Source organism: Bos indicus x Bos taurus, chromosome 21, assembly GCF_003369695.1.
Source record: "Bos indicus x Bos taurus breed Angus x Brahman F1 hybrid chromosome 21, Bos_hybrid_MaternalHap_v2.0, whole genome shotgun sequence".
NCBI lineage: Eukaryota > Metazoa > Chordata > Mammalia > Artiodactyla > Bovidae > Bos > Bos indicus x Bos taurus.
In genome coordinates this window covers 2,185,950-2,205,050 of record NC_040096.1, presented here as the reverse complement: position 1 = coordinate 2,205,050, position 19,101 = coordinate 2,185,950, and positions in this window count along the sequence as shown.

Sequence of the window (19,101 nt, the reverse complement as noted above, 5' to 3'; positions counted from 1 at the left end):
ATTCAGAGAACAAGAATCTGAGAAAACCCTGGCAGATAATGAAGGATAGGGAAGCCTGTGTGCTGCAGGTCATGGGGTCACAAAGAGTTGGATATGACTTAAAGACTGAACAATAACTCAGTCTCAGAGGAAACTCATTTCATAATGCATGTAAATGTATCTTCTTATATATTTAGGTAAAAATAAATTACACCAACCTGTGGCAAACATCGGAGAAGGCAATGGCACCCCACTTCAGTACTCTTGCCTGGAAAATCCCATGGATAGAGGAGCCTCATAGGCTGCAGTCCATGGGGTCGCTAAGATTTGGACACGACTGAGTGACTTCACTTTGACTTTTCACTTTCATGCATTGGAGAAGGAAATGGCAACCCACTCCAGTGTTCTTGCCTGGAGAATCCCAGGGACAGGGGAGCCTGGTGGGCTGCTGTCCATGGGGTCGCACAGAGTCGGACATGACTAAAGTGACTTAGCAGCAGCAGCAGCAGCGGCAAACATGGCTCAGAAAATGTCTCAGACTATTTCAGTACAGGGTCATCCAAAAAACTGGATTTGCCCTTAATGTTATCTGGTTGCTCATTGAGAAAAAATCTATTTCTAATTCGGTGACTCATGTTCAGTTGTAAATGATAATCTTTTGACATCATTTATAGCATATTCTTTATTATATTATACAGTTAGTCCACATTAGGATCTATAATTTTTTACATTTCTTAGTGTATAGACTAAATATTAGGGAAGAATTTTGGTTCTATGACAGTACTACTGTATCTCTAACCTTTTTAATGTCATTTTCCTTCCGTATGGGACATTCTTTAGTACTTCAAATAGAATCCTGTAAAAGTATAAAAATATTTTCATCATGTTTGTTGAATTAGATTAACCACTATGCTGTGGACCAGTGAAACAAAATTTCTCAACTTCAGTATTATTAATTTCATGTTCAAATGAAATTTATAAGCTTATATCAAGTAAGTTAGTCATTCATTCAAAAGGAAATCCCATATCCCTATTCAGTTTGTCTTCTGCTTAAACCTATTATGCTTAGGAGTGCATCTTCCTCAGTTGATTTTCTATTTGGAATATAAACATGACTGAAAGTAACTGGACACCTATCATTAATGCAGTGTTGCATTTCTTGGTTGAATGTCTTACTCAAAGATACATTGAGATAAAAGCAGTGGACTAGGTTCTGAATGTAGTATATAAAAAAATAAATCTCTGAAACAAAGCTTATGGGATGAATATTTTTTTTATCTTTGAGCTAGATAGATAGGATTGGTTCACATGAGTTTCTTTCAAGGTTTCACTGTCTCAAATCCCAAATACAATGTCTAAAAAGGATATAATTATTTCCTATATTAACATATTTCCCTGTATTGTCACCTGGGTTTATCTTCATTTTAATTATATTTATCATGATTTTCATGATCAGTAAGGTCTTCATCTTACTTTAAGACTACAAGTTCTCATCATTGTTCCAAGCCCTGGCATTTGATACACATTCATACACTTGGACCTGAATATACATACCAGCCAATTATGGTACCAATTTGCACTGGCATTTTGATATATTCAGTAGTGGGCACCTGAATCACATTAATTTTCAAAGGTTGCAAGCCAAACCATGTTCCTTCTTTGTACTCATTATTTAAGTACAGGAGTAGGACAGGTATTAAAATATAGAACTAAGTCTTGTGAAACATGACCCTTGAATGCTTGAATAATGAAACAATATGGTCAATACTCAGAAAATTATCTAGTGTAGAGGTTGTAGACTACTGATAATCCTATACAAGAATGACACAAAATACAGGTTTCTTTGGAGAACCACTCAGAAGGTGTCAGGAGAACACAAGATTGTCTCAACTATTATCCTTTATTTATTTATCAAAAGATGTGTATATACAGTCACTCAGTTGTGTCTGACTCTTTGTGACTGCATAGACTGTAGGCCACCAAACTCCTCTGTCCATGGGATTTCCCAGGCAAGAACACTGAAGTGGGCTGCCTTTTCTTACTCTAATATCAAAAGATGCCATACCAGTAACATCTGGCATTGTCTACTGCCAAATATGAACTCTCCTAAAATGATGCATATGAAGTGACATGAAACAAAGCAATTATCAGGCTACTACAAATAGTATTCATTTCCAAGCATCCTCCAACATTCATAGGATAAACATCATTACACTGAAAATAATGCATTAACATGATATACAGGCACTGAAATTTATATATGGGTTTCCTCATTAATATAATCAACTTTAGGTTTAATAAGAATAGAAAATTACTGAATCTCATATTTTAATCTATGGTGGCAGAGTCTTTCATTTGTTAAAATTTTTTCAGTGACCCTAAGGCAGCATGACACTTAGGATCCCACGGGTGGGCTTTCCTGGTGGCTCAGATGGTAAAGTGTCTGCCTGGAATGCGGGAGACCCAGGTTCTATCCCCAGGTCAGGAAGATCCCCTGAAAAAGGAAGTGGCAACCCACTCCAGTACTCTTGCCTGGATGGAGGAGCCTGGTAGGTTACAGTCCATGGGGTTGCAAACAGTCAGACATGACTGAGCAATTTCACGTTCATTTCTTTCTTTGATATTATATAAATATTGGTTTTAGTCATGTATGGAGACCTGGATGAGTAGTAAACATTCTTCTATATACTGGTTAATGAAAATTTTCTTAACAATTATCAAGTGAAATTCAAATAATAAGCAACGATTATTTTGTCATAAGATGACATCAAGTAGATCAGTCAAATCGATAAGATTATCCCATATCAATATCCGGGCTTCCCTGGTAGCTCAGCTGTTAAAGAATCCGCCTGCAATGTGGGAGATCTGGGTTCCATCCGGAGGGCATGACAACCCACTCCAGTATTCTTGCCTGGAGAATCCCCATGGACAGAGGAGGCCTGGCAGGCTACAGTCCATGGGGTGGCACAGACATGACTGAGCGACTTTCACTTTCATATCAATATTCAGGCTGATTAAAAGAATAAACCTAACTGCTTTGGCCAGTGATACATTTGGAATGAATTTATGGCTAAGGCTGCCATTTGCCACTTAATGTGAAGGTGTAATTCCTAGCAGTATATCTTACTGTGATAAGAGAGAGAGAGAAAAAAAAAAGCCAAGGATAGAACCCAAATCTGCAACACTATTAAGAATTATAAATCATTAAACAAAGCATAATGGATGAACATTTTCTTCACTTATAAGCACATAAATTGGTATAGACACAAATGTTTTTCTTAAGGTTCTATTGTCTCAATTCAAATATATCTCCTTGAAGGACAGGTACCCATTTAACATATTAGTTTCAAATATGTACAGGAGGAAACTTGTATCTTTTAGTTAAGTTAGCTTTTGTAGTTTTCAGAAGTTTCAATCTGCGATTGCTAAGTTTCAGCTCTTCCATCTATGATTAATCTTTTTATATTATTAATCTCTTCATATATGGTAACTGCCCAAATCTAACTATTGCCCTAAATAGGTGAAAATTTGTATTTCAGTTCTGCAGTTGTTGAATAACTGTTATTCAGTTATATGAGTGAAGGTTTGTGAAAAATATTTGGCTACATTTTTTTTTTTCCCAGCAGATTTCATTCCCAGATGTCCAATTACAAGTTATTTCTCAATTCTATTTTCACTTTTCTCTATTGCTGTTTTCTGTATTAGGTTTGATTCCACCCTGTTTGCATTTGAGTTACATCTTTCTGCAATTGTTCCAAGACACTAAGTATGTTTGTCTCTATTTCTATATCAGTAGAGTTTGCAATTGTGGCCTCAGTTTCTAGTTATCTATAAACATAGTATTTAGTAAATCTATTTAGTTTGATCATGACACCATTTTAATATTCATGTAAAAGCTTTTCATAATGATAAAGCCTATTGCATACAAGTATAATTTAATTGACTCAAATTAGAAGTAGTAATAGTAAAAGAAATAATTCATTTGATGATCCTAGGAACCTTAAGTATGAGGAATAGAGATGGTCAAGTTCTAAACAAGGTAGGCTTATTTTTAATGGGACGATACATTTTGGGACTTTGTAAGGAACTACCTTTTATAATTTGGGCTGGGGATATTTCTTTCTCATTGACATTAATTTCAGTTATGTTAAACTGGACTCCAATGGCAGACAGAGAGCAGTTGGAGTTTTGTGTTATTGTTCAGGGACTTTCAGTTTGAATATACTTGTATTTAGTTTGATGGGTTAAAAAATTCCTCCAGTGGTATATTCAATAACACAAAGGGTGACACTTAAGATTGCTTTATTTGGGTAATATTGATAGTCGATGGGACTTGGACATTTTCCATTCTTCCAATTGAAGTATATGAAGTGTTATGACAAAATAGATGTTTCTAGAGTTTCCACTCCATTTTCAGAACATTTGTACTCAATTCAAAATTCCTTGAGGTTAATATATTCAGTTTTAAGGAAGAATGACTAACACCATAAGCTTTATGCTCAACTAACATGAAATAGGATAAATATCAAAATTATAAATGGTCGAGATAATTAAGTAATACAGCAATCTATCTCTCCTGCTGTTTGTCCACAAGAGAAACTTTTTAATTATTATCTATTATCTAGAGAATTTAACCTTAAAGTTCTTAATGGGCTTCCCTGGTGGCTCAGAAAGTAAAGAATCTGCCTGCAATGCGGGAGACCTGGGGTTCTATCCCTGGGTTGGGAAGATCCCCTGGAGGAGGGAACAGCTATCCACTCCAGTATTCTGGCCTGGAGAAGTCCATGGATTGCATAGTCCTTGGGGTCACAAAGAGTCGGACATGACTGAGTGACTTTCACTTTCACTTTCTTCTTTTTCTTAATGGGAATTGAGGTCCACTCGACCATAGGTGCTGATCTCACAAGAGAAATATGCCTCTACTTGGGTTTCTTCTTTACCTTGATGGCAGGGTGAATTGTCAATAAACCTCTCTGGTGAGATATTGGAACAATGCGATATATACCAGATCTCCTGTTCAATATTGATGACACACCTCCTCAGTGGAATTTTTATAGCATCTGGCTATATGATGGCAAAATAAGTCCAGGAAGGCCAAAAAATCTTTAAGTATTATATTTGATCATGACTACTTTTTATTGCATCAGAAAATGGATTAGGCTTAATCTCTAAATTCAAACATCTTCTAAATGATATTTGAGAAATACTATGCTTACTAGAGGGAGTTAATCTAATTTCAGTGATACCAATGGTAAGGCTTTGGGCCACCATGAGTGGTTTAATGTAACTGAGCCAAATAAATTTTAGGATATGGTTCATTTATTCCACTCTTTAGGAACTGGAAATGGTAAGAAGTAGGCAAATTTTGAGTATTTGAAGGATGTTACATAGCTACTAAATTACAAAAAATATAGAAGCAATTTATTGGATTCTAGATATTTAGGAATTCCAAAAGTTGAGATGATATATTTTAGATGTTATAGATCTATATAGATCTTATATAGTGTTATAGATAATATACTTGGGCATCAGTTTTAGCCTATGGAAACTTGTCTGGCCATCTAAACGTCATACTCAGCATTGCTAAAAATATTTGATACCTTCTAAAGGTCTAATCTTGATCAAGTCTATTTGCCACCATATTCCAGGTAACATTGGATGTAGATGGCTTTCTTAGGAGTTAGTGGTAAAGTATTTTTTCAAGCAACATATCTTTGTATTATCTCCTAAATTATTTAGCCCTATATAAGTGTTGCAAGATTCCAAAATAATTAGCATATTCCCTCTGAATGAGTTGGTCAGTGGCATGAAAAAGCCACACAATTATACAACTGAAAAATTGTAAGGAAAAATTCCCATCATGTAATTTCCATTTTCCCATGTTGTTCTTATTTACCCTTGATTTATAATTTTTAAATTCTTATAGAGTTAGGTATTTATGAAATTATGAATTGGAGTTTCTGGGTAGAAGTAACAGGAATTTAATTTTTCTAGTCCAAAACTTTGTAGCTTTTTTCACAATTTGGTCTGAAATTTCTTTTTTAAGATAACTTTTTCCTAATATGGGTTTTATAAAGAGTAATATAAATTTGTTAGAGAATTTTCAATGACTCTAATACATTGGTAATTCATATCTCATGTAATATTTCAGTTCTATCAACATTTGAAAGCCTCCATTCTTCCAAAGTTGGCTGGTGGCATAATAGAACATATTTATTATCAGCATAGATACTCATTTTAAGGCTGACGGCTAATCTAAGGTAACACTGGCAACATGGCAAAGAGGCATCTTGGGCCTAGTTCCCTCACAGAAGAACAATTTAGCAACTATACACAAATGAAAAGAGAGTCTGACACCTCAAGTGCAAGGCTATAGTACACTGCTGCTGCTGCTGCTGCTGCTAAGTTGCTTCAGTCATGTCTGACTCTGTGCGACCCCATAGACAGCAGCCCACCAGGCTCCCCTATCCCTGGGATTCTCCAGGCAAGAACACTGGAGTGGGTTGCCATTTCCTTCTCCAATGCATGAAAGTGAAAGTCAAAGTGAAGTCGCTCAGTCGTGTCCGACTCTTCGCAACCCCATGGACTGCAGCCTACCAGGCTCCTCCATTCATGGGATTTCCCAGGCAAGAGTACTGGAGAGGGTTGCCATTGCCCTCTCCAATAGTACACTGGTGGGGCACAAAAGAACAAGAAAAACACATCAAGAAGGGTTAGAGTAAATGTTTCATTTTGTACACTCTCATTCCTTCCCTGAGCTGAAACAGCAATATGCTGAGAAGGATCTCTTTGGCCATGATTTCTCCAGTTTAGGAAACAGAAACTAAGACCTACGTCCACTTCCCCAGGGTTTCAGGACATTGTTTGTGAGGTATGCTTCTCTCTTATCCCACATGGAACACTGAGGGAACTGTCTTTGATGTACCACTCATGGACAGTAGGAACAAGGAAAAGGGTTATGGGCTTACTGCAACTGATGCTGCAAATCTTGACAGAAGTCCTGTACCCTTAACAGCAGCCTTGTCCATCGAGGGCCCTTGCTAGGAGTATTGCTAGAACAAGGAGCCCTTCACGAGTTTCGCCGAGCCAAAGAGGCCAGACTGCAGCCCTGCCCAACTATAAGGCCAGAACCATCCCTCCCTCATCTCAGAGCCCAGCAAGTATCCTCACTCAACATGAGAGTATTGGCAGTTTGCTTCAACTGTCCATGGATGCTAAGAACTGGCCCTTCCACAATCCCAGGCTGAACTGGCTGATGAATAACTTTTTCTTCCAAGCCAAGCTCTAATGACTTGAAGTGACAACTTCCTCAAATGTGGAGATATCAATACGAGGATATGAGGATCACAAATAATCAGAGATATTGAACACTATCAAAGGAAATGAACAGAGTCATAATAACTAACCCTAAAGAAATGGAGCCCTAACAACAACTTGATAAAGAACTCAAAATATTTTAAAGAAACTCAGGGAACTAAAAGAGAAGATGCATAAACAACTGAATAAAACCTAAAAAATAGTCCATGAACAAAATGAGGTTCAACAACAACAACAACAAAAAAGAAATAAAAACAAGAAAAAATCAAATAGAAATTTTAGAGCTAAAGAATACAACTATTACACTAAAATTTTCAATAGGGAACTTCACCAATGCACTCAGTCAAACAGAAGAAAGAATTGGTGACTTTGAAGATAAGTCATTTAAAAGTATTCAGTCAGAGGAACAAAAAAAGAAAAAAAATTAAAAAGATGAAAGCCTATGGGAGAATGGAACACCATCACATGGGACAATATTTGCATTATGGGACTCCCAGAAAGGGAAGGGAAAAAGAAAGAGAAGTTGTTTTAAAATATAAAGGCTGAAATGAATGTAGGGGTACATGTGGGTTTTTTTTTTATTATGGTTTACTCAGGGTATATGCCTGGTAGTGGGATTGCTGGGTGATATGGTAGTTTTATTCCTAGATTTTAAGGAGTCTCCATACTGTTCTCCATAGTGGCTGTATCAATTTGAGTTCCCACCAACAGAAAAAAAGGGTTTCCTTTTCTCCACACCCTCTTCAATATTTATTGTTTGCAGACTTTTTGATGATGCACTATTTAGCTAGGACATGGAAGCAAACTAGATGTCCATTGATAGATGAATGGATAAAGAAGTTGTGGTACATATATACAATGGAATATTACTCATCTATAAAAAGGAATGTATTTGAGTCACTTTTAAAGAGGTGGATGAACCTAGAACCTATTAAACAAGGTGAAGTAAGTCAGAAAAAAATAAAAAATAAAAAAATAAAAATAAAATAAAATATCATTTTATATTTAAAAAACTAAAATTAAAAAAAAAGAAGAAAAAAAAGAAAAAGAAAGACTAACATATATTAACGTGTATATATGGAATCTAGAAAGATGGCACTGACAAACCTATCTACAGGGCAATAATGGAAATGCAGACTTAGAGAATGGACTTTTGGAAATAGTAAGGGAGAGAGAAGGTGGAATGATTTGAGAGAGTAGCATTGAAACATACATTACCATATGTAAAGAAGATAACCAGTTGGAATTTGCTGTATGACACAGGGAACCAAAACCTGGAGTGCTATGACAACTTAGAGGGGTGGGATGGTGAAGAGAGGGGAAGGAGATTAAGAGGGAAGGGGACATATATGTACCTATGGCTGATTCATGTTGATATATGGCAGACCATCATAATATTATATGCTTATTTAGCTTATATGCAGAGTACATCATGAGAAACGCTGGGCTGGATGAAGCACAACCTGGAATCAAGATTGCCGGGAGAAATATCAATAACCTCAGATATGCAGATGACACCACCCTTATGGCAGAAAGGGAAGAAAACTAAAGAGCCTCTTGATGAAAGTGAAAGAGGAGAGTGAAGAAGTTGGCCTAAAACTCAACATTCAGAAAACTAAGATCAAGGCATCTGGTCCCATCACTTCATGGGAAATAGATGGGGAAACAGTGGAAACAGTAACAGACTTTATTTTTCTGGGCTCCAAAATCACTGCCACCATGAAATCAAAAGATGCTTACTCCTTGGAAGGAAAGTTATGACCAACGTAGACAGCATATTAAAGAGTAGAGACATTACTTTGCCAACAAAGATCCATCTAGTCAAGGCTATAGTTTTTCCAGTAGTCATGTATGGATGTGAGAGTTGAACTATACAGAAAGCTGAGCACCAAACAATTGATGCTTTTGAACTGTGGTGTTGGAGAAGACTCTTGACAGTCTCTTGGACTGCAAGGAGATTAAACCAGTCTATCCTAAAGGAGATTAGTCCTGAATAGTCATTGGAAGGACTGTGCTGAAGCTGATACTCCAGTACTTTGGCCACCTGATGCGAAGAGCTGACTCACTGGAAAAGACCCTGATGCTGGGAAAGATTTAAGATGGGAGAAGAAGGGGACGATAGAGGACAAGATAGTTGGGTGGCATCACCAACTCAATGGACATGAGTTTGAGTAAACACTGGGAGTTGGCAATGGACAGGAAGGCCTAGCATGCTGCAGTCCATGGGGTCAACAAAGAGTTGGACACGACTGAGTGACTGAACTGAACTGAACTGAATGATCCTCCAATTAAAATTTAAATTAAAAAATTAATGTCAGGCAACTTCCCAAATTTGCAGAGCGAAATGGAATTCATGAAGCTCAAGAGTTACCAAATAGATTGAACCCAAAGAGTTCTAAACCAAGGCCCATTATAATTAAATTGGCAAAGACAAAGTGAGAACCATAAAATTATCAAAAGATAAGTGACTCTTCATATATATGGGAATTCACAAAAGACTACAAGCAGGTTTACCAGCTGGTATCCTGTAGTCTAGGAGAGAAACAAAAGATATTCAAAATACTATAAAAGAAAAATACCTTGTCAGTCAAGAATAGTAAACTGGTTGAAAGTGTCCTTTAAAAATAGAGATGAGATTAAGACTTTCCCATTTAAATAAAAAAATTGTGAAAGTTTGTCAGCACTAGACCTAACTTACAAGAAATTCTTAAGGGTGCCCTTCAAGTTGAAAAGAAAAAACACTAAAAAAGAAACAAAAAGTATATAAAAGAACAAATCTCACTTGTAAAAGTAAATATATAGATAAAGACAAAATAGTGTTAATGGTTTTAATAGTGTACAGTGGCACATAAATTAGTTTAATTCTGCTATATAGTGTAAAAATTAAAAAAAAAAACTATTAAGAATACCTCTAACCATATTGTCACCCTGCTTATTTAACTTATATGTAGAGTACATCATGAGAAACGCTGGACTGGAAGAAACACAAGCTGGAATCAAGATTGATTGCCGGGAGAAATATCAATAACCTCAGATATGCAGATGACACCACCCTTATGGCAGAAAGTGAAGAGGAACTAAAAAGCCTCTTGATGAAAGTGAAAGTGGAGAGTGAAAAAGTTGGCTTAAAGCTCAACATTCAGAAAACAAAGATCATGGCATCCGGTCCCATCACTTCATGGCAAATAGATGGGGAAACAGTGGAAACAGTGTCAGACTTTATTTTTTGGGGTCCAAAATCACTGCAGATGGTGACTGCAACCATGAAATTAAAAGACGCTTACTCCTTGGAAGGAAAGTTATGACCAACCTAGACAGCATATTAAAAAGCAGAGACATTACTTTGTCAACAAAGGTCCGTCTAGTCAAGATTATGGTTTTTCCGATGGTCATGTATGGATATGAGAGTTGGACTGTGAAGAAAGCTGAGCACTGAAGAATTGATGCTTTTGAACTGTGGTGTTGGAGAAGACTCTTGAGAGTCCCTTGGACTACAAGGAGATCCAACCAGTCCATCCTAAAGGAGATCAGTCCTGGGTGTTCATTGGTAGGACTGATGTTGAAGCTGAAACTCCAATACTTTGGCCACCTCATGTGAAGAGCTGACTCATTTGAAAAGACCCTGATCCTGAGAAGGATTGAGGGCAGGAGAAGAAAGGCAAGACAGAGGATGAGATGGTTGGATGGCATAACCAACTCAATGGACATGGGTTTGGGTGGACTCCGGGAGTTGATGATGGACAGGAAGGCCTAGCCTGCTGCTGTTCATGGGGTCACAAAGAGTCGGACATGATTGAATGGCTGAACTGATTGAACTGATATAGGGGGAAATAAAAGTGTAGAGCTTTTTACGCACTTGAAGTTAAGTTGTGATTCAACCTCAGTTTAAATTAGACCATTATAACCATAAGTGGTTCAATGCAAGTCTTATGGAAAAGAAATAACCCTTGGTAGATCCACAGAAGTTGAAGAGAAAATAAACAATATAAGTGCAAAAAGAATTATAAGCTCAAGAGAACAGGAGGAGAAGAAAACTGCAAATCAGGCAAAAAACAATTAACAAAATGACTATAGTAAGTCCTTACCTATGTCAATGATTACTTTTAGTAAAAGAATCAAACTCATGATTCAAAGACATAGAGTGAGTGAATGGAAAAAACAACAAGCCCCAACCATATGCTGTGTACAAGAGACTCAGATTTATGTGCATACATAGGCTGAAAGTTAAGAGATGAAAAAAGATATGCAAATGACAACAAAAGAGCAGGAATGTCTATATTAGACAAACAGACTTTAAGACAAAAAAAAAAACACAAAAAACTGTTAACGAGACAAATAAGTCAACACACAATGATTAAAAGACCAATTTAAGAAGAAGATGTAACAATTGTTATATATGCACCCAACATCAAAGCACCTAGCAGATGAAAGAGATTTGATGGAAGTAGAGGGAGAAATAGGAACATTGAAATAATTATAGCTGAATAATAACCCCTTGATGGATCAAAGGCTTATCGTGATAAAGGGGACTGTGTAACCCAATGAAGCTATGAGCCATACCATGCAGGACCACCCAGGATGGACAGGTCATGTAAAATGTTCTGACAAAATGTGGTCCACTGGAGGAGTTAATGGAAAACCATTATAGTATTCTTGCCTGGAGAATTCCATGGATGGTATGAAAAGGCAAAAAGATATGATACTGGAAGATGAGCCACTAGGTCAGAAGGTGTTCACTATGCTACTGGGCATAGAGTGGAGGGCAATTACTACTAGCTCCAGAAAGAATGAAGAGACTGGGCCAAAGTGGAAATGATGCTTTGTTGTGGATGAGTCTGGTGGTGAAAGTAAAGTCTGATGCTGTAAAGAACAATATTCCTTAGGAAACTGGAATGTTGGGCCCATGAACAAGGGAAATTGTACATCATCAAACAGGAGATGGCAGGACTGAACTTCAACATTATAGGAATCAGTGAACTAAAATGGATGGGAATGGGCAAATGTAAATCAGGTAGCCAGTATATCTACCACTGTGGGCAAGAATGCCTTAGAAGAAATGGAGTAGCCCTCAGGGTCAGCGAAAGAGTCTGAAATGCAGTTCAGGTCAGTTCAGTTGCTCAGTCACGTATGACTCTTTGAGACGCCACGGACTGCAGCACACCAGGCCTCCTTGTCCAGCGCCAACTCCCGGAGTTTACACAAACTCATGTCCATTGAGTGTAGTCATGCCATCCAACCATCTTGTCCACTGTCGTCCCCTTCTCTTCCTGCCTTAAATCTTTCCCAGCATCAGGATCTTTTCAAATGAGTCAGTTCTTCACATCAGGTGGCCAAACTATTGGATTTTCAGCTTCAGCATCAGTCCTTTCAAAGAATATTCAAGACTGATTTCCTTTAGGATAGACTGGTTGGATCTCCTTGCAGTTCAAGGGACTCTCAAGAGTCTTCTCCAACACCACAGTTCAAAAGCATCAATTCTTTGGCGCTCAGCTTTCTTTATAGTCCAACTCTCACATCCATATATGACTACTGGAAAAACCATAGCTTTGACTAGACTGACCTCTGTTGGTAAAGTAACATCACTGCTTTTTAATATGCTGTCTAGGTTGGTCGTAATTTCTCTTCCAAGGAGCAAGTGTCGCTTAATTTCACAGCTGTAGTCACCATCCACAGTGATTTTGGAGCCCCAAGAAATAAAGTCTGTGGCTCTTCCCTCTGTTTCCCCATCTATTTGTCATGAAGTGATGGGATCATATGCCATGATCTTAGTTTTCTGAACGTTGAGTTTGAGGCCAGCTTTTTCACTCTCCTCTTTCACTTTCATCAAGAGGCTCTTTAGTTCTTCACTTTCTTCCATAAGGGTGGTGTTATCTGCATATCTGAGGTTATTGATATTTCTCCTGGCAATCTTGACTCCAGCTTGTGCTTCATCCAGCCCAGCGTGTCTCACGATGTGCTCTGCATATAAGTTAAATTAGCAGGGTAACAATATACTGCCTTGATGTACTCCTTTCAGGATTTGGAACCAGTCTGTTGTTCCATGTCCAGTTCTAACTGTTGCTTCCTGACCTGCATATAGATTTCTCAGGAGGCAGATCAGGTGGTGTGGTATTCCCATCTCTTTCAGAATTTTCCACAGTTTGTTGTGGTCCACACAATCAAAGGCTTTGGCATAGTCAATAAAGCAGAAATAGATATTTTTCTGGAACTCTCTTGCTTTTCGATGACCCAATGGATGTTGGCAATTTGATCTCTAGTTCCTCTGCCTTTTCTAAATCCAGCTTAAACATCTGGAAGTTCATGGTTCATGTACTGTTGAAGCCTAGCTTGGAGAATTTTGAGCATTACTTTACTAGCATGTGAGATGAGTTCATTGTGTGGTAGTTTGAGCATTCTTTGGCATTGTCTTTCTTTAGGATTGGAATGATACCTGACCTTTTCCAGTCCTGTGGCCACTGCTGAGTTTTCCACATTGGCTGGCATATTGAGTGCAGCATTTTCACAGCATCATCTTTTAGGATTTGATATAGCTCAACTGGAATTCCATCACCTCCACTAGCTTTGTTTGTAGTTATGCTGCCTAATTGTATGGTAGTTTGAGCATTGTTTGGCATTGCCTTTCTTTGGGATTGGGATGAAACTGACATTTTCCAGTCCTGTGGCCACCGCTGAGTTTTCCAAATTGGCTGGCATATTGAGTGCAGTACTTTCACAGCATCATCTTTCAGAATTTGAAATAGGACAACTGGAATTCCATCACCTCCACTAGATTTCTTAGTAGTGATGCTTCCTAAGGCCCACTTGACTATTCCACGATGTCTGGCTCTAGGTGAGTGATCACACCATCGTGATTATCTGGGTCATAAAGATCCTTTTTGTACAGTTCTTCTACTCCAGTACTTTGGCCACCTCATGTGAAGAGTTGACTCATTGGAAAAGACTCTGATGCTGGGAGGGATTGGAGGCAGGAGGAGAAGGGGACGACAGAGGATGAGATGGTTGGATGGCATCACTGACTCGATGGACGTGAGTCTGGGTGAACTCTGGGAGTTGGTGATGGACAGGGAGGCCTGGTGTGCTGCGATTCATGGGGTCACAAAGAGTTGGACATGACTAAGCGACCGATCTGATCTGATCTGATCTGTGTATTCTTTCCACCTCTTCTTAATGTCTTCTGCTTCTGTTAGGTCTCTACCATTTCTGTCCTTTATTGAGCCAATCATTGCATGAAGTATTCCCTTGGTATCTCTAATTTTCTTCAAGAGATCTCAGTCTTTCCCACTGTATTGTTTTCCTCTATTTCTTTGCATTGATCCCTGAGGAAGGCTTTCTTATCTCTCCTTGCTATTCTTTGGAACTCTGAATTCAAATGGTTATATCTTTCCTTTTCTCCTTTGCTTTCACTTCCCTTCTTTTCACAGCTATTTGTAAGGCCTCCTCAGACAGCCATTTGGCTTTTTTGCATTTCTTTTTCTTGGGGATGGTCTTGATTCCTGTCTCCTGTACAATGTCACCAACCTCCGTCCATAGCTCATCAAACCACTCTATCAGATCTAGTCTCTTAAATCTATTTCTCACTTTCACTGTATAATCATAAGGGATTTGATTTAGGTCATACCTGAATGGTCTAGTTGTTTTCTCCACTTTCTTAAATTTCAGTCCGAATTTGTCAATTAGGAGTTCATGATTTGAGCCACAGTCAGCTCCTGGTCTTGTTTTTGCTGACTGTATAGAGCTTCTACATCTTTGGCTGCAAAGAACATAGTCAGTCTGATTTCGGTGTCGACCATCTGGTGATGTCCATGTATAGAGTCTTCTCTTGTGTTGTTGGAAGAGGGTGTTTGCTATGACCATTGCGTTCTCTTGGCCGAACTCTATTACCCTTTGCCCTGCTTCATTCTGTACTCCAAGTTGAAATTTGCCTGTAACTCCAGGTGTTTCTTGACTTAGTACTTTTGTATTCCAGTTTCCTATAATGAAAGCAAGAGAGTCCTAGAAAAACATCTACCTCTGCTTTATTGACTATGCCAAAGCCTTTCACTGTGTGGATCACAATAAACTGTGGAAAATTCTGAAAGAGATGGGAATACCACACCACCTGACCTGCCTCTTGAGAAACCTGTATGCAGGTCAGGAAGCAACAGTTAGAACTGGACATGGAACAACAGACTAGTTCCAAATAGGAAAAGGAGCACATCAAGGCTGTATATTGTCACCCTGCTTATTTAACACATGCAGAGTACATCATGAGAAATGCTAGGCTGGATGAAGCACAACCTAGAATTAAGATTGCTTGGAGAAATATCAATAACCTCAGATATGCAGACGTTACCACCCTTATGGCCGAAAGTGAAGAAGAACTACAGAGCTTCTTGATGAAAGTGAAAGAGGAGAGTGAAAAAGTTGGCTTAAAGCTCAACATTCAGAAAACTAAGGTCATGACATCCGGTCCCATCACTTCATGGCAAATGGATGGGTAAACAATGGGAACAGTGGCTGACTTTATTTTTCTGAGCTCCAAAATCACTGCAGATGGTGACTGCAGCCATGAAATTAAAAGATGCTTACTCCTTGGAAGGAAAGTTATGACCAACCTAGACAGCATATTAAAAAGCAGAGACATTACTTTGTCAACAAAGGTCCGTCTAGTCAAGACTATGGTTTTTCTAATGGTCATGTATGGATATGAGGGTTGGACTATAAGGAAAGCTGAGCACTGAAGAATTGATGCTTTTGAACTGTGGTGTTGGAGAAGACTCTTGAGAATTCCTTGGATTGCAAGGAGCTCCAACCAGTCCATCCTAAAGCAGATCAGTCCTGGGTGTTCACTGATGTTGAAGCTGAAACTCCAATACTTTGGCCACCAGATCAGTCCTGGGTGTTCACTGATGTTGAAGCTGAAACTCCAATACTTGGGCCACCAGATGTGAAGAGCTGACTCATTGGAAAAGACTCTGATGCTGGAGAAAATTGAGGGCAGGAGGAGAAGGGAACAACAGAGGATGAGCTGGTTGGATAGCATCATCAACTCAATGGACATGGGTTTGGGTGGACTCTGAGAGTTTGTGATGGACAGGGAGGCCTGGTATGCTGCGGTTCATGGGGTCACAAACAGTTGGACACGACTGAGTGACTGAACTGAACTGAACTGAAATGATGCTGCCTAAGGCCCACTTGATTTTGCATATCAGGATGTTTGACTCTAAATTGGTGATCACACCATCGTGATTATCTGGGCCATGAAGATATTTTTTGTATAGTTCTTCTGTGTATTATGGCCACCTTTTAGAAATATCTTCTGCTTCTGTTAGGTCCATACCATTTCTGTCTTTTATTGAGCCCATCTCTGCATGAAATGTTCCCTTGGTATATCTAATTTTCTTGAAGAAATCTCACGTCTTTCCCATTCTATTGATTCCTCTGTTTCTTTGCATTGATCACTGAGAAAGGCTTTCTTATCTCTCCTTGCTATTCTTTGGAACTCTGCATTCAAATGGGTATATCTTTCCTTTTCGCCTTTGCTTTTTGCTTCTCTTATATTCACAGCTATTTGTAAGGCCTCCTCAGACAGCCATTTTGCCTTTTTGCTGAAATGCAGTGCTTGGGTACAATCTCAAAATCTACAGAATGATCTCAGTTTGTTTCCAAGGCAAACCATTCAATATCACCTTAATGACCCAACCACTGATGTTGAAGAAGCTGAAGTTTACCAGCTGTATGGAGACCTACAATACTTTCTAGAACTAACACCAAAAAAGATGTCATTATATATATATTAGAATGCAAAAGTAGGAATTCAAGAGATACTCAGCATAACAGGCACATTTGCCCTTGAAGTACAAAATGAAGCAGGGTAAGGGCTAACATTTTTGTCAAGAGAGCACACTGGTCATAGCAAACATCCTTTTCCAACAACCCAAAAGATTATTCTACAGATGGACATCACAAGATGGTCAATACTGAAATCAAATTGACTATATTCTTTGCAGCCAAAGATGGAGAAGCTCTATACTGTCAGCTAAACAAGACTGGGAGATGACTGTGGCTCATATCATGCACTGAAAAATTCAGGCTTAAATTGAAGAAAGTATGGAAAACCACTAGGCCATTCAAGTTTGACTTAATTATAATCCCTTATGATTATACAGTGGAGGTCACAAATAGATTCAAGGGACTAGATCTGATAGAAAGAGTGTCTGATGAATTATGGATGGAAATTCATAACACTGTACAGGAAGCAAAACCAAAACTATTCCAAAGAAAAAGAAATGTGGGAAGGCAAAGTGGTTGTCTGAGGAGGCTTTACAAATAACTGAGAAAAGAAGAGACATGAAACACAAAAGAGAAAGGGAAAGATATACCCAAACGATTGCAGAGTTCCAGAGAATAGCAAGGAGAAATAAGAAGGCCTTAAATGAACAATGAAAAGAAATAGAGGGGAAAATACAATGGGAAAGACTACAGATCTCTCTAAGAAAGTTGGAAATATCAAGGAAAAATTTCATGTAAGGATGGTCATGATAAAGGATGCTAAGGACCTAACAGAAGCAGAAGAGATTAAGAAGAGGTGACAAGAATACACAGAGGAACTATACAAGAAAAGTCTTAATGACTTGGATAACCACAATTGTGTGGTCACTAACCTAGAGCTAGACATCCTGAAGTGTGAAATCAAGTGGGCCTTAGGAAGGATTACGATGAACAAAGCTAGAGGAGGTGATGAAATTCCAACTGATTTATTTAAAGTTCTAAAAGATAATTCTGTTAAAGTACTCCACTCAACAAGTCGGTGAACATGGAAAACTCAGCAGTGCCTACAGGACTATAAAGGTTATTTTTCATTCCAATCCCAAAGAAGGGCAATGCCAAAGAATGTTCCAACTACCATACAAGTGTGCTCATTTTGACTTGCTAGCAAGGTTATGCTCAAACTCCTTCAAGTTAGCTTCAGCAATACATGAACTGAGAACTTCCAGATATAAAAGCTGGGTTTCAAAAAGCAGATGAACCAGAGATCAAATTGCCAATATTTGTTGGATCATGGAGAAAGCAAGGGAGTTCCAGAAAAACATCTACTTCTGCATAATTGACTATGTTAAAGCATTTGACTATGTGGATTATAACAAACTGTGGAAAATACTTAAAGAGATGGGAGTACCAGGCCAGTCAGACATGGACCTCTGACTGGTTGAAAATTAGGAAAGAATAGGGCTGTATATTGCCACCCTGACCATTTAACTTACAGAGTACATCAGGTGAAATGTCAGGATGGATAAATCCAGATTGCTGGGATAAATATCAGTGATCTCAGATATGCACATGATATCACTGTAATGGCAGAAAGTCAAGAGGTATTAAAGAACCTTTTGATTAGGGTGAAAAAAGAGAGTGAAAAAAACTGACTTGAAACTCAACATTAAAATAAATGGCAAGAATATACAATGGATTAAAGACAATCTCTTTAACAAGTGGTGCTGGGAAAACTGGTCAACCACTTGTAAAAGAATGAAACTAGAACACTTTCTAACACCATACACAAAAATAAACTCAAAATGGATTAAAGATCTAAACATAAGACCAGAAACTATAAAACTCCTAGAGGAGAACATAGGCAAAACACTCTCCAACATACATCACAGCAGGATCCTCTATGACCCACCTCCCATAATATTGGAAATAAAAGCAAAAATAAACAAATGGGACATAATTAAACTTAAAAGCTTCTGCACAACAAAGGAAACTATAAGCAAGGTGAAAAGACAGCCTTCAGAATGGGAGAAAATAATAGCAAATAAAGCAACTGGC